We start from the raw sequence: 16,789 nt of genomic DNA on the forward strand, positions 1-16,789 counted from the left end.
CGCGTGTGAAAATGAATATTATTTTTTTGTAGAGATCAGAACCCTAGCTTCGGCAAGACATATTCTATTCGGGTATATTTACCTGGACAGACCAGGGCACTTTACCCATTGGTTAGTGATGACGAACGTCGAAATCTGGATGCTTTTGGCGATGGCAAATTTTTGTCTTCGAGTGGAAAGGTTAGTGGCGAAATTGTGATTTATGGCGTTGGGGTGCTTCGGGTAAGTGCGATTCTCAATGGCGATGATTGAATCCTCAAAGCGCGTTTTTTTTTTGGTTGCCGAATGTCTCCAGACACCCGGTTCGATGAACCAAATGCAGGGACCGCTACCTTCGATTGGCTCTGGTTCCGGTTGATTTTTGGGTTTCGGTTAGTGGGGTTTTGGGTTCCTTGGATGGTTTGGGGTTTCTTCTTCGGTTTTCTCGCCTTTGCTAAATGATCCGAACGCACTTTTACACTCATTTACTCCACTGCACTTATCACTCATTTACTCACAATACACCAAATTTATTCTTCTACCTTACAATACACATTTTAGACATTTATTTCATCTTACAGACTAGACATTTAGATTTGTGGTATTCGGTACGGCGATCATTTCTAACTAATGATGGTGGATTTCTGTTGATTGTTCGTGTTGCTGTTTTCGTTATTCCCGCCGTAGTTACGTAGTCAGTAACCGATCTCAAAAGGGGTGGGGAACTTATTGGTGCATTCCTAAACAGATACACTATGCCCAGAGAGAGGAGAATGTTTGAAAACATCCTAGACCGAACCGAGAATCGACCTCGCAATCTCTGGATTTGCAATCTTAGGCTTTTGCTCACAAGGCTAACTGGAGACCCAACACCTGGTATTTAAACTATAATTGAAACTAAACCAGCCGAGATTTTGCTTGTATAGCTCAACTAATAATAACATTAAACTCTATTTTTTTATGGGCTTATGGCATCACTGGAAAGCTTTGGCTTTTCAATTCCAACTAAATAACGGTATGACTGTACTTGGCTCAAAAACACTGTTGCAGTGGGCTCTGTTAAACTTCTTTAAAACGCTGCGAGTATCCGTAAGCACCAGGTTCCACCAAAGCGACCATGTGCCGCTCAAAGCGCACAAGCCCAAGTTGATGCTGGGTGGGACACTACGCAGACCTGAAACGACGGCCCTCCGAAGAGACAGGAGATTCCCGCAGACCAAATAAGCGAAATGTAAAACCAATAAATACGAACGACATAAAATTTAATACAACTCGATACAATCGGCAATGAATTAGGCGACGAATAACGGATCTTGAATCAGATTCACGACACGACTCTCCGACGACAGCAGGCAAGATTCCGCCCTGGAAGATCATGTGTTGACCATATTGTCACGCTTCGTATCATCCTGGAGCAAGTCAACGAATTCCAAGAGTTCCTCTATCCGGTATTCGAAAATCTGTGAGACGCCCTTAGACGCAAGGACTCCCCGGATAAAAATATACAGTAACTTGTATGACATAACCCATTGAAATACAATAGATTGTGTGGTAAACAATACAAACTATTGTATGCTTATTGTAAAATGTTCACGGTTGTAAAAGATCTTTATTGTACTTACATTCAAATAACAATATATTTGAGTGTTACCAATACATTCTATTATATTTTTATTGTTCGCTTATGTTTAGTATTGCTCATCCAGAAACTAAACAAATTATAAAAGTATTCGGTTTGGAAATCTGGAAATTCGTCTAATGTGATTAAATTAATATATTTTTGGGATATTTCATGGATTTATGATATTGATGAAATAACAATTGAAAACAATAAAATTACAATAGCTTTGCTAATTAAATGAATGAAAATGTTATATGTACCGATTCTCAAGTAATATATTTTCATATTGCAGGTCTAGAAATGTTATGCAATAAAAGTTTGAATTCAAAAAAAAATAAAAGGGAACAAAAACTTTTGCTCATCATTTTACTCGGAGAATGGCTAGATTCATTTGAGCGTGTACAGTTTTGTTTATAATAAGTGAAGAGATGAAAATAATGAAACTGTATGGTGCAGAAAGTGTCTTTTTCATTACAGTTTCTGGTGCTGGGCATCGGTAGATCACTAGGGCTTTGTACCGTGGTAAGTATCTAAAGTGCTAGAACGCGTTAGAGCATCATTACTGGGCGCGAGTATTTTGATCACCATCGCCGTGCTGTCATTTTAGATTAGTCAAACTTTTTCGCATCGGTCACTATTTTCGGTTATCATTTTGGTGGCTGCATTCCGTACCGGTGGCATTTGACATGGTGGCGTTTGACATTTGATAGTTCACCAAATAGCAGCGCCGTGATCGCGCTGTAAAATTGGTCACCTGTCAGCTGCGCTACTGTTTTATCAGCGCGTTTAGTAGCGACCGGTAAAGTGAGATTTTTGAAAATGAATACTGCGCTGGCAAACGGCTTCCCTTTTTGTGGCACAGACCTGTTGGTCCATATATTGCAAACGGCTTATATTCACCACCGGTAATCGTAATCTGATACTACAAAAGTTCAATGTACATAATCGACGCAGTGGTTCATCCCGAACAAAAAATAAATAAAAATCGTATCATCATAATACCTGATGACATACCTGATAACATGTATCCTTGTTCCTTTACAGAAATGAAGCTTATGATGAAATACTGGTGCTTGCCGTTCACTGACTCAAGATCGTTCAGTGGTTATCATTGGCCAATCTCACCAACGGGATATAATAAGAACTGATGTAGGTATTTTTTATCTTTTCTTCTCAACGTTCTTTTTCTAATAAAACTAACATTCTTTTATAATTTACATTTTCATTTACTTTCAGCGTTTATGCACCCGTGGCCAAGTAACAACAAAGCGAGGTAAAATGAGTGAAAATTAAGTTTGAACTAAATTAAAATTATATTAAAAATAAAATAATTTATAAAACAATTAATTGTATTGTATTTTTATTGTAATGTTGGAGTATAATGTATTCTAAATCCTGTTGTATTTCTATTGTAAAACAATAGAAACAGTAATTGAAAACATTTAAAACACAATGTTTTCTATTGTTTTGTTGCTCGAAATCATCCCATTGAAGAACCGTTAAATCAATTGTTTTGCTCAGAATTTTGTATGGAAAATTTTCGATTTTTTTATTGTAAAGATACATAACAACCCCCCTTTTTTATTGTAAAAGTCCCATTTACCATTCATTTTATCGTGGAAAACCATTATTTCTCATGTGATTTTATTGTCAAAATTCCATTATATTCAATGGTAAAAACTATGTTTTAAATGGTGTTGTAACAATAAAATTTATGATATTTTAATGATATTTTTTATCCGGGTCCCTCGGACAAAATTGTCAGCCTCATCTAAGCACAGTACAAATCTTTCAAGTGCAGAGTCCTGCATCACGAAGCTTTGGCAGTTTGGAGCACCTAGTATTGTATTCATCTTGGGATGGCCTTAAATTACGATAGATACGAAAATTCGCAGTGTCGGTTTTACCCAAAACTCTCCTAGATATCTGCGTATTATTCCATTGTATTCCATTTTATTCTTATTCTACCATTTATACTTTCAGATACGAACTTCAGCTCATGCGCAAGTCAACTCTCTCACGATTCTACAGGGAGATCATTGCACTTGACGCTGACGCTATGTGAGATCAAATTTAGTGGAAGTCAAATGTCATTCTCGTTGCCAAATGCACCATGCAAAAATTCAAATGCAATGGAACAAAAGTGCATCCACGAAGCTCCTAAAAAAATTGCTTCGCATATCTCAATTATTATTCTACACTCTATTTGCCTTGCTTCGATAAGCTTCTAATACCCAGCGTTTTCCAGTTCCGTGACCTACCGATTCCACCCAGTCCTGACCGCAAATTCCAAAGCAACGCATCGCTCTGATGACGTGACTATCTAGCGAATTGTTTTGAATTGCAGTGATAATTTCGTATTCATAGAGCGTTGCACGCTGGAAAGGAGTAAACAGCGGCACTCCCAAACACACTCATTGCAATGGCAAAATTGCAAACGCGAGATAGTGTGGCAGCGAGCGATTGTGAAATTTATTGCGCTTGAGACGAGATGAAAATTTACGATGATGCTCCTCCCGGGAGGAATTTATGGTGCAATGGTCCAGCGAACATTCCCATCTACCCACTAACAGCCAGATCGTTGATTCGTTTGTACAATTGCCGGAGTTCATGCATGCTTGCACACCGAGGCACATCATCCTTGCATCATCAGCATGTTTAGTGGCTGTTAAAGTTGTATCGCATTCCAAATCTCGCACAAACACCAAATTTAAGGTTTGGGGTTGCCAGCTTCGTTGTTTCCCCGCCGCAAAAGCGCTGATTTCGGCAAACGTCGATGCTAGTTTCCCTCCATTTTCCGGATCTGACAACAAAAAGTGAAATCGACACTCACTGACTTCGCACTGGCAGGTTTTGAGTCAGTTCTTCAGCTGCTTACTGGAAGCGAATTGTAAAATAAATTCCAACTCTATTTACATAATTTGATTACAAATGGTTCAAGCTTTTATGCGAGAACGCCATTCAACTTGAACCATCGCCGAATCGGAAATCGGTTTTTATCGCGCAACAGCTCATCGGCGTGGCGAACAGAAAGACATCGGGATAAACTTTCACTTCTATTGGGATTGGGAACCATTAGTGTAGCTGGGGTTGCTGACGAGGCATTCGTCAAATTTGAAAGGTTACCAGACCTAACTACAAATTCGCCAGAAAAACATCCAGAATAATCAACTGTCTCTAAAGGGCCCCGTACAATGGATATGTTTTGATAATTTTATCCATGGGAAAACTGTTAGAGTGTACGCAAATATATCCAAATAAATACATGCTGCAATGCAGCAAATCTGAAATAATCAAAATGACAGTTGTGCGTTGCTTCCGTGAAGAGTGGTGTGCCCTTGAAAACGCGAGTACTTTGAAATTTGGATTCCGTGGGGGAGTGTTGTTCATTAGGATTGTACCCCGTTTGGCATAAAGTCATTTGGCATAATGCCGAATGGCATAATGTCGTTTGGCATAAAGTCATTTGGCATAATGGCCGTTTGGCATAAGGCCGTTTGGCATAAGGTCATTTGGCATAATTGTTATTTGAGTTGTGTAATGGATAAGTAAGATTTGTTGAGCCATTCAGTTACGTGGTTTCCTTCATATGGGCAAAACACGATAATTGGGAACGAAATTGTACGACGTGACAAGTTAAGAATAAAGAACCTGTGAAAACGGGACCATTTGAAATGTTGACGCACCTACAAGCAAGATAGATCAGTATTAAATTAAATTTAAAAAAAAAAATACTGTAGGGTTATGGGTTCGAGCCCCATCGAAGGGAAAGTGGTTACCTCCAATACATTTTCCAAATCAATATCTTCCACATAACGTACATATTCACCTGGGTGGTGCGGATAGAAACGATTTGGTTGTCAAACTGAAGCCAAAATTTTCTATTGTGCCGGAGCCAAACATTGAAGATTGTGGTTATGCTCGTTTTAGATCTTATATTGAGAAGTATTGTTATTATTTGGGGAAAAAATAAAAATAAACTTAGTTTGAGTTTTGCATTCTTTGTAACAAATATATTCACATTATATTTCGAGTGGAAAATTAGTAGGAATACAACTAAAAAGCACTCGTTACGAGATTTCACAGCTTCAGATTTAAATTCAGCTGCTGATTGGAGCAGGAATGTATGTACCAATCGTAAAGTCATGTAGAGTCTCTCGCCTTCATGCAGCATGGAAAGAGAAATTCGAAGAGCGGGAAATGTTTGACAGCCGAGTAACTGCAAAATAATTTTGCTTATGGGATTGATTTCAAAATATCCCGCTACTCGCTTGAGAGCAGAAAAGCGGCTCTATCCGCAGCACCCAGATATAGACGAATCCAAGTAAAAATAAGAAGAAGACACACGACGGTGTTAACTTTGACAGATCCTACAGCACAGCATAGGAAGATCATTTTAAAATGCTTATAATAAATTCTAGACAAATTGTAATTAAAATCTGATTAATGTAGGGTTCGGAAAAAGTTCTGAATTACATATTCGGAAGCTTATCTCAATTTTTTGTATATTTTCCAAAAATGTATCTATCATACAGTTCAGAACTTTTTCCGAATCATGCTTCAATCAGATTTTAATTATATTTTGTCTAGAATTTATTATAAGCATTTTAAAATGATCTTCCTATGCTGTGCTGTAGGATCTGTCAAAGTTAACACCGTCGTGTGTCTTCTTCTTATTTTTACTTGGATTCGTCTATTCACATATGAGTTTTCATAACATTGGAAATTAACGTCCAAGTCGGGTGGTTTAATCCCCGGAAATAGGCAATTAACTTTGATTGAATTGACATTTGTGGCTTGTTTTGTCTTTCATGTAAGGGCAAGCAAGAAAACTTGCCCATTTCTCCCTTTTATGAGCAAACGGTTTCTAAGAAGGATCATATTTCCCCTTGCATTGAACTGAGCGTATCAAATTCTTGAATTGAAAGAAGGAGTCATATTCTCTTTGGCTTCTGCTGGGCAAATGCCCCCTTTAAAAGAAGGGATAATTATTTCCGTTTCCTTAAGCCGAGCAAATGCCTGAATTAAAGGAAGAAATCATATCGTCTTTTGCCGTCTGCCGAGCAAATGCACCTTTTGAAAGAAGGGAAATATCTTCCCGTGTCTTAAGCCAAGCAAATTCCTGAATTGAAAGAAGGAACCATTTCGACTCTATGACATTACCCATATATCCATTACCCATAACGCCATTACCCCAAAGACCACTACCACGAACGTCATTACCCGAATGAATGTCATCACCCATCACCCCGAGTGGGTCACTACCCCGAATGAGCCAGTACCCCCAGTAGTCCTGATTTCAAGTTAATAGTTTATTTCAGTGAAAAAAAATTAATCAATAGAAATTTATTTATAATTCATGATAAATAAATTATTACTTGTTTTACGACTTATTCAATAGCAGGCGACTCCAGTTGAGTAAATTACAAAATTTTTACGAGAATTTTTATCGTGGATCCTTAGTTATTTTTTGATCCTTTTACAAGGTTCACCGTGTTGGACTCGCGATTCGTTTCATCGAACTCGAACTGTTTGAAAACAGTATAGAACGATTAGTTATTGGTCCAAAAACTCCCATTACATATAGCACATGATATGTAATGGGAGTTTTTGGACCTTCGAAGATTGTTTAAGCTGAGGTGAGAATTACGAGAAAATTTCAGCCCACGTCGACTGGGCTTGAGCCGGCTCGCAAACATGTATTTAAACAGAGTAAAGGGGTATAAAAAGTTGCTTCTGAAATTTGCCGGAGATAAACCTTACTGTGACAAGAAGGGCATGACGACAAGACCCTAGAATGAGAAAATCTCTTCTATTCTTCGAATATGCTTGTTCCTCTAATAATTTCGTTATACCTTGCAAACGCAATCATTTAAAAGAGGTGTTATCTCTGTTCGCCTTATATCGGGCAAATGCATTCATCTAAACAAGGCATTATCATCTCTGTACACATTAAACCGACAAATGCGTATTAAAAGAAGGTATTACCAACTCTGTTCGCCTTATATCCGGCAAATCTGTTATGCTAAAGAAGGCATTATCAACTCTGTTCGCCTTAAACCGGGCCAACGCATTTATTTAAAGAAGGTGCTATCTTCTATGTTCGCCATATACCGAGCAAATGCGTTCATTAAAAGAAAGCATTATCAACTCTGTTCGCCTTGTATCGGGCAAATACGTTCATCTACAGAAGGCATTATCACCTGTGTTCGCCTTAAACCATTATCCTCTGTTTGCTTTATATTGGACAAATGCGTTCATTAAAAGAAGGCATTATCATCTCCGTTCGCCTTAAACCGGGCAAATGCGTTCATTTGAGAAAGGCATTACCTCCTATTTCTGCCTTATAATGAACAAATGCATTCATCTAAAGAAGGCATTATCTCCTATGTTTGCCTCATACTGGGTAAATGCGTTCATTTCAAGAAGGCATTACCTCCTGTGATTGCCATAAACCGTTACCGTTCATTTAAAGAAGGTATTTTTTCCACTGTACACCTATGTTAATAGAAAGAAGGTGTTATCTCTTCACTTACACCATTTCGTAGAATAGAACTTTTCCAGATGATAATGGCGTAGAATGATAATTTAAGTCAAAATTTTTTATTAAACATAAGCTTTATTGCGTTTATCTGAGTAACTCTAAGTAGTATATACTTTTATTTTAAACAAATTCTTTTCAAAGATTGTCATTTTACGATTCATCGGTATCTGTGGGTGTTAAAAATAGTAATAGTAGAAATGTATTCGGGCTAATGGGCTTTCGGGGTAATGGATCTCGGGGTACTGTCCCATCCGGGATAATGGCATTCAGGGTACAGGGGTACCCAGAAGGAAGAAGGAAGCATATCGTATTTCGCCATCTACCGGGCAAATGTATCCTTTAAAAAATGGAACCATATCTTCTCTGATGTAACTGTCGGGAAGATGCATCCTTTGAAAGAAGGGATCATATCCCTCTTTGCCTTAAACCGAGCAAATGCCTTAATTGGACAAATCTCGCGTGATTTTTGAAAACGTCGTAAGTCCAAAGGAGAGACTCTCTTTCATTACGCTCTCTTTTGCTAATATCTATGCTAGTTTAAAATTGGTTGCAATATTTTCACCTCAGCATACTAGACAAAGCTATTTTCTTCAGATCAGTGCTGGAAAATCCAATGTAAATGTTAGCATGGCTTTGTAATAATCGAAAGAGAAAGTAAACAAAGAGAGCCTCTCTTTTGGACTTACGACGTTTTCAAAAATCACGCGAGAAATGAATAAAATCTCCCTTTGCCTTCGCCAAGAAAATGGATCCTTTGAAAGAAGGAGCTATATCTTCCCTTTCCTAGAACTGAATATTGCATATATTGAGAATAGAAACCATACATATTCTCCCTTGTGTTATGCATAAAAAATGCATTACTTGAAAAAAAAAAGAAGCTTATACTTTTTAGACTTATGAGCGACAAAGTATGCTTTTAATGAGATGAATATATGTCATGCAGAAATAACTTCATTTGCTTTTTATTGCACTTACAATTTTGCTATTTGACTTTCCGTATATTGTAGTTTGTTTTAGTCAACGACGATCTTGCAGAGGTAAAAAGATTTTAAGTGAAATAGACAGATAATAATAAGTCTAAATAAAGTACCTTCAAGCAGTGATTTGATAGAATCTGAACTTTGAGTCGAAAAAATCAATTTAGAACATCTCTTTTATAATGTTAAAGGGACAATCATTATAAATAAATGAACATATTATGCATAAGTTTTATGCCATAAAAATTATATTATGCCAAATGACCATTATGCCAAACGGCCATTATGCCAATCGGCATTATGCCAAACGACATTATGCCAAACGACCTTTATGCCAAACGGCCTTATGCCAAACGGCGTTATGCCAAACGACTTTATGCCAAATGACCTACCACCGTTCATTAGCAATGTACTTTTTTTTAAACGATGATCGACTGCCGGGTTTGCGAATCTTCCAAGCAAAACCTAAGTCGCTTACGTTTGATGATCATATAATTTGTAGTTTCTACTCCGTAATTGATCAGAATTATCAAAACTACACATGAATCCTCAAATTGAGACTTGGGCTTAGCTTCTAGCCCCAATGGAGTCCGCCAGACTTGTAGTTTTATATACATTAGGTGAGGGGCCCTCCTTAGCCGTGCGGTAAGACGCGCGGCTACAAAGCAAGACCATGCTGAGGGTGGCTGGGTTCGATTCCCGGTGCCGGTCTAGGCAATTTTCGGATTGGAAATTGTCTCGACTTCCCTTGGCATAAAAGTATCATCGTGCTAGCCTCATGATATACGAATGCAAAAATGGTAACCTGGCTTAGAAACCTCGCAGTTAATAACTGTGGAAGTGCTTAGCGAACACTAAGCTGCGAGGCGGCTCTGTCCCAGTGTGGGGATGTAATGCCAATAAGAAGAAGAAGAAGGTGAGGTTATTTAGAATATTTCAATTTTAGTTCTGCGGTTCTTCGGAAATTTCATGGACTGAAATTAATAAAATTAAATTTATACCGCAAAAGTAATGCTTAGCAAGTGCTTTTAGAACCAAACAAAGCAAGATAAACATCGTGATTTGTACTTTTTGAACGTTCTTCTACTAGCGATGCCACTGATACGATGAAAGAGAACTATGCTCCCTCGTGCATTATATCGAGTTCATGGCGTGATGAAATGCCATGATCGTGGAACTGATAGTTTTATAATGCAAACACCCGTCCCTGTTTCGACTCGCTCAATGCCATCACCTCGAGTTGTCCCGCCGAACCTATTGGCGAAAATTGAAGGAAAAAGTCGAGTGCCAGTTAGTCAGGCGGACGATGAACTGCGGTGAAAGGCCGCGCGTGTTAGAATCGAACAGGCGATTTCTACAAGCTGTAAAAACACCTTGAATCTAGGTAGGAGCTCTCGTGTTTGGCGTTACTTGTTTTGCTCTCTGCTGCAGGGAGATTAGCAAAAACATGGGTTGAAACTGTGGGTGAACAAAGTTTTCACTGCAATTTTTACTCAATTACTGGTAGTGGTAAAATACTCATCAGTGAGGAAGATTTCAATCCAACAGACCATTCGCTTCATAGGATTCAATCCTCGACGGGAAGTTGATAAACATAAGGGAATGTGGGTAGAGTTGATCCTTCGGAAAAGTTGATTCCCTTTTGTTTCGGAAAAGTTGATTCCCTACCGAGAATATGACCAACATATTTTTATCTGTGTATTTATAGGATGCTGGGAAAATATGAGATTGGTGCACTATGTGTTTTTAAACCGTAATGGGTCGGAAATGTGTGCGAAAACGTTTGTTGTTTTTAAGGTACCTTGGCTCGAAATTAGGCTCCGCAGAAAATCCCATACAATTCTATAAAGATTCGAGACCTTTCGAGACTACTGAAGAATTTTTCTAAAAAAAATTAAATTCCTGATAGTTTTTTCTAAAATTTTTAGAGCCTTTCTTCGGAAATTCTGGAGAACTTCTTTCCTAAATCCTAGGCACTGTTTTTCAGGAATCGTTCCAAAAGTTTCGTTAAAACCTCCCAGGAACTTCTTCGAGAATTTCTTATTTATTTCTCCAGGAAATCCTTCAAAAATTCCATGAGAAGTTTCATCAAAGGTATTTAAAAAAATCTTCTAGAATTACTTTAAGATTTCCTCCATTGATTTCTCCAGACATTATTCATTATTCCACGATAAATCACTAAGATGTTGGATTGTTGGATATATGGAGAAGGAAGTGTGGCATTGTTCGTTTTGGTAAACGGTATATCGTGTATAGACGAATCCAAGTAAAAATAAGAAGAATACACACGACGGTGATAACTTTGGTAGATCCTACAGCACAGCATAGGAAGATCATTTTAAAATGCTTAAAATAAACTCTAGACAAAATGTAATTAAAATCTGATTGATGATTGCTACGAAAAAAGTTTCAAACTTTATGAAAGATACGTTTTAGGGAAATATTAAAAAAAAAATGAGATAAGCTTCCAGATATGTAATTCAGAACTTTTTCCGTATCGTACATCAATCAGATTTTAAATACAATTTGTCTAGAATTTATTACACCCAGGTTTTTTTTAACACGGTTTGGTTTTGGTCGTTTAAGACCTTCAGCGTCAATGGAGCAATGAGTTAACCCCACGAAAAAAATCACAAAAATCAAAGAAAACTCAGGGGGTATTTAAAAAGCTGTGAAAGTTCAGGTTAACCGGAAATTTATTGAAATCCAACCGCGTAAAAAAACCTGGGTGTATAAGCATTTTAAAATGATCTTTCTATGCTGTGCTGTAGGATCTGTCAAAGTTAACGCCGTCGTGTGTCTTCTTCTTATTTTTACTTGGATTCGTCTATAGCGTGTAGTTTGATTGATTTTAATCAAACACATTTGAACGAACACCAATTATTTTAATTATCGACCGCACTAAACAGAACAAAATGTCAAAGACCGGCCGATCGTTCTGCTTACTGAAGAAAACACTACCGCACTCGATACAAATTTTTACTTTCTGATTAATTTACTCACCCGCACAAAGCAGAACAAAATTTCGATGACAGGCCGATCGTTCTAAGCACTGAAAAAACACCCTTACTGAAGGTGGAGGTGATCGATTCCTCTGTGCTTTTGACGTAAGACTTACGCCTTTCTTTACTACACACAAAAAAAATCGTTGGTAAAAATAAAAGAAACGTTGGTAAACCTAAGAAAATTAGTTAGTGATTTTCAGTAGAAAGTATAGCATTGTTAAATCTACCACAGGAAAACTGTCACTTTAGCAAGAACCTTGACAAATGCAAATCTATTCAAAATAACATTTTCCTCTCAGCATGAATTGTGAATTTAACTTTACAATCGACTAGTGATATTGTCAAAACAACAAGTTGTGTTATTTTCAATTTAATATGTGCCTTTTCATTTTCTGTTTTCCCAAATCAAATCCTAAACATTTGAAATGAATTATTTTTTCATTTTATTTACTATTTTACTTTATTTCCATATTGTTTTTAGGTTTCATTATTTGAAAAAACGTAAATGCCACTTTTTTATCGTCTCGATCAGCTACTAAAAAGCCGGTATAATATATCAGCCTTTGTGGTGGCTTCGATGTGCTAGAACAAGCCGGAGCATCGTTGAGTGGACGCCAATTTAGTTCATGAAGCATTTGAAACATCTCGAAGCGTCTGTAGAATGAAATAAAGAAAATGTAATTTAAAAAATAAATGAAATGTTTTAAAACTTAAGCCTTACCTTCATGGGCGTAGCCAGAGGGGGGCAGGGGGGGGCCGTCGCCCCCCCTAAATGGTGGAAAGATTTAACGGCTACTGAAATGAATTCGCTTAAACATGTGGACTTTACGATCCAATCATATTCAGAAATAGGTTTTTGAAATTCAAAAGATTCCCAAAAAAACTTATAAGGGTATCCAGGATCCATACTATATGAAATTTCAAAACAACTCGAAACATTTCGGGCTCAAGAATTGTCCTAGAAATCCTCTAGGAACTCCCCTAGGAACTTCTAAATTCCTCTGGAAAGTTATCCACAAATTCCTCTGAAAATCGTTTGAAAATCCTTCTCCTGTATGTAACCAACTATTTTCTTTTAGGAAATTCATGTGGAAATTTCTGAATTTCCTCCCAAAATTCCACTAGAAGTTTCTTCAGTAATTTATGACGGAAATCCTCCGATTTGCTCCATAATTTCATCTGCTAATATATAAGAAACTGCTCCGGGCATTTCTCCAGGAACTCTTCCTTAAATTCCTCCGGGATAGCTTCCAGAACTTTTTCCGGGAATACCTCTATGAATTCAATAGCGAAATCCTCTAGAATTACATTTTGGAATTTTTTCTGCAATTATTTCAGAATATCCTTCAGGAATTCCTCTAGAAATTTCTTTATGAATTTCTCCAAGAATTCGTCCAAGTATTTCCCCGGAAATTCTTCTCTTACTTCAGGAATTTCTCCGGGATTTTTTCCGCGAAATTGTCCTAGAATTCTTTCCGGACTTCACTCGGAATTTACTCCAGAATTTCATTCGGAAATTAATGTTAGAGTTAACTCAGGATATCTTCCCAGAGTTCTGCCAGGAATTTCTTCAGCACAAACAAAAAACAGCAATTCATCTGGGAATACCTCCTCTGATATTTCTCCAGAAATTCTTTCATGAACTTCTCCAATAATTATTTCAGTACTACCTTGTGAGAATTCCTCAGGAGGTGCTTGTGGGAGTTCCTCCAGGAGCTCCCCCAGGAGTTTTTCCAAAAGATCCTCCAGGAACTTCACAGGGGATCATTGAGGTTATTTGGCAGGAATTTCAAGGAAAATGGGATTTTGGAAGTTCAACTCCGGGTATTCCATCGGCTGTTCCTCTGAAAATTTCTCCGGGAGTTCCACTAGTAGTTCCTCCGGAAATTCATTCAGACTTTCTTTCAGGAGTTCATTAAGGCTTTCTTTTGGGAATATATCTACAAATTCCTTCAGAAGTTCCTCGGAAAATTTCTCCGAAAGCTCCTCCGGGAGGTCCTTTAAGAATTCTTCCAGGAGTTTGTCCTGGAATTCATCCAGAAGTTCTTACGAGAGTTCCTCCAGGATTTCCTCCGGAAATTGTTCCTGTAGTTCTTCAATAAATTCATCTAGAAGTTCCTCTGGCAGTTCTTCCGAAAATTCCTCTGATGCTTTCTCCGGAAATTCCTACAGAAATTTCTCTGGGAGTTCCTCCGGAAATTACTCAGGGAGTTCCTTCTCAAAGGAACTGCCGGTGAAACTCCCGGAGAAATGCTCATAAAAACTGCTGGTGGATCTTCCGGAGGAATTCACGTAGAAACTGCCGGAGGAGCTCCCGTAAGAACTCCCGGAAGAATTTCAGGAGAAACTCCTAGAAGAATTTCTAGAGGACCTCCCGGAGAAACTCCCAGAAAAACTATCGGAAGAACTTCGGGAGGAATTTCCAGCTAATTTCCTGACGAAAGCCTAAATGATTTCCTGAAAGAAAGCCTGAATAATCTCCTGGAAGAGCTACTGGTGGAACACCGGAGGAATTTCTAAAGAAAATCCTGGGAGAATGTTTAAATGAACCCCCGGAGGAACTGCCAGTGAATCTACCAGAAGACTTCTCGGAAAAAATCTTGGAGAATTTGTCTTATAGACAAATCTCATCTAGCTGAAACCTTTGTAGGGGTATGTAGCAGGACCATCATCATCATCAGAGGACCTCCCGGAGAATTCCTTGAAGAGCTCCCAGAGAAATTCTCGGAGGAGCTTCTGGAGGAATTTCTATATAACTCCCGGAAGAATTTTCAGAGAGCGCCGTAGGAACTGCCGATAGAACAACCGGAATAATTCTCGGAGGAAATCCTGGAGGAATTCTTGGAGGATCTGCCGGTTGAACTCCTGGAAGAAATTTTCGAAGAAACTCCTGCAGGATGGCCAGTGGAAGCTTGAAGTTTCCACCGGAATTCTTTCTGGATTTCTTCGGGAATTAATCTAGGAACTCCTCCAAAAATTCCATTGTTGATTTTATTTTCGGTATAATTTCTGTATAAATTTTCGGTGGAATTCCTGGAGAAATTCTTTGAAATTTTTACAAGAAATTATTCGAAACTTTCACGGAAAAAATATGGAATTTACACAGGAAGTTCGAGGATTTTTCGCGAAATTCTCAGAAATGTTTATTGGCAATTCTGCGGAATTTCCACGGAATATTCTTAGGAGTTCCACGGTGCAATTTTTCAGATTTTTTTATGAGAAACAGCACGAAAGAATTATCTGAAGAATTCCCTGCAGAACTTATGAAAGAATTCGTGGAGGATTTCTTGGAGTAAATAATGGTGGAATTTTCGGTCAATTCCCGGCGAAATTGATGGTGGAATTCCTGAAGACATTACCGAAGAAATTGCTGGAGGCATTCCTGAAAAATCCGGGCGTGAATGCGTCACGTTTATTGGCATTACGTTTTAGTACAAAACGCTGACTTCAACGCTGACGCGCAATGCGCTGTTGAGATTCAGCCTTTACTGTTGGTTGTGGATTTGGTTTCAAAGTGTTTGCAGCTTTGAAGGAAAATGTACCAAGCACTAATATTCATGTGTTTTTATAAAACTACTATAAAACTACGATTCAGAAGACCTAAAAAATTTGGCCCCCCCCTAATCGAAATCCTGGCTACGCCCATGCTTACCTTAGCCCTCGGTGACCAACATCAGCACCTTTCCAATCCCCTGCCATTCGATTCGATACACATATCAAAAATCTCTACGGAAGGCCTTCATGGCGGCGTTCTTTCTGCGTGATGAAACAGTCCTCCTTTGGTGCCACCTCAGACCAATGAAGGAAAGCCAAAAGGTAGGCTTCAACAGCTGTCGGTTCTGCAGCAGCACCCGATGAACCACGGCCACCGAATAGCGACACTTGTTAAATGTGACAACTTTTCAATCCAGGTTGTACTGTAAAAAAACAGTTATGAGTCATAAAAAAGGAACGCTATCCCATGAACTTACCAGAAAATGGTCCTCAAGTTGCACTGCAGTATTTCAAATTTCGGAAGTCGGTGCACCCTTGCGAGAAATACAGCCATCGGATTCCTCTCGTATCTTCCGCAGTTCATTCAGGAAAATCTTCAACCGAACATCTTTCAGTACAGTATTTACTTCTCGGTTCGGTTGTGGTATGATCTTCACCAGCAGGTTCATCCGGTTCCAGCGCCGAGTAAATGTTGTGATGAAACTCGAGTTTATGACCGATCGTGAAAATGCCGCTGGATCGTGTTCTGCTCTTGGTCCTGCTGCATTTTAAACGAGCACGTTTTTATTCAGTAACCGAGTAACCTTCTCACAAATATTTATTCTTGTCTTCGTCTCGAATTTATAAATTCACAGACTGATTTCTATACTAAGTTTCTAATTCTACTTTTAAACACGGACTTTGACACATTAAAATCAAAAACATCACTAACATTATTAAAAAGTCTAACACAATTGTCAAGTGGGTTGTTATAACCGTAGGTAGTTCTATGTCTTCTAACAAGGAAAAGGTCTCTCACGCGGAGCTGACGAGAAGGTGCATAAAAATTGATGTTTCTCAAGAGTGAAGGGCTATCTACGTTATTCATGATGAGATCAAACATGAAAAGTCTAGCAAGTTGTTTTCGTCTCAAATCTAATGTTTCTAAATCGATTAATCTGCAACGGTT

The 16,789-nt window shown here is 38.3% G+C and overlaps 2 long non-coding RNA genes across 2 annotated transcripts; one reads left to right on the forward strand and one right to left on the reverse strand.

The window, feature by feature from the left end:
* Positions 1 to 1,845: 1,845 nt before the first annotated feature.
* Positions 1,846 to 2,939, forward strand: LOC134226025 (uncharacterized). Its single transcript, XR_009983373.1, has 3 exons — positions 1,846 to 2,122; positions 2,645 to 2,749; positions 2,837 to 2,939. It is a non-coding gene; the product is annotated as an uncharacterized LOC134226025 (long non-coding RNA).
* Positions 2,940 to 12,519: 9,580 nt separating this feature from the next.
* On the reverse strand, positions 12,520 to 16,432 carry LOC134224824 (uncharacterized). Its single transcript, XR_009983076.1, has 3 exons — positions 16,098 to 16,432; positions 15,779 to 16,043; positions 12,520 to 12,780 (listed from the first exon to the last, which is right to left on the reverse strand). It is a non-coding gene; the product is annotated as an uncharacterized LOC134224824 (long non-coding RNA).
* Positions 16,433 to 16,789: the final 357 nt, after the last annotated feature.

This window comes from Armigeres subalbatus, chromosome 3, assembly GCF_024139115.2.
Source record: "Armigeres subalbatus isolate Guangzhou_Male chromosome 3, GZ_Asu_2, whole genome shotgun sequence".
Classification (NCBI taxonomy): Eukaryota; Metazoa; Arthropoda; class Insecta; order Diptera; family Culicidae; genus Armigeres; species Armigeres subalbatus.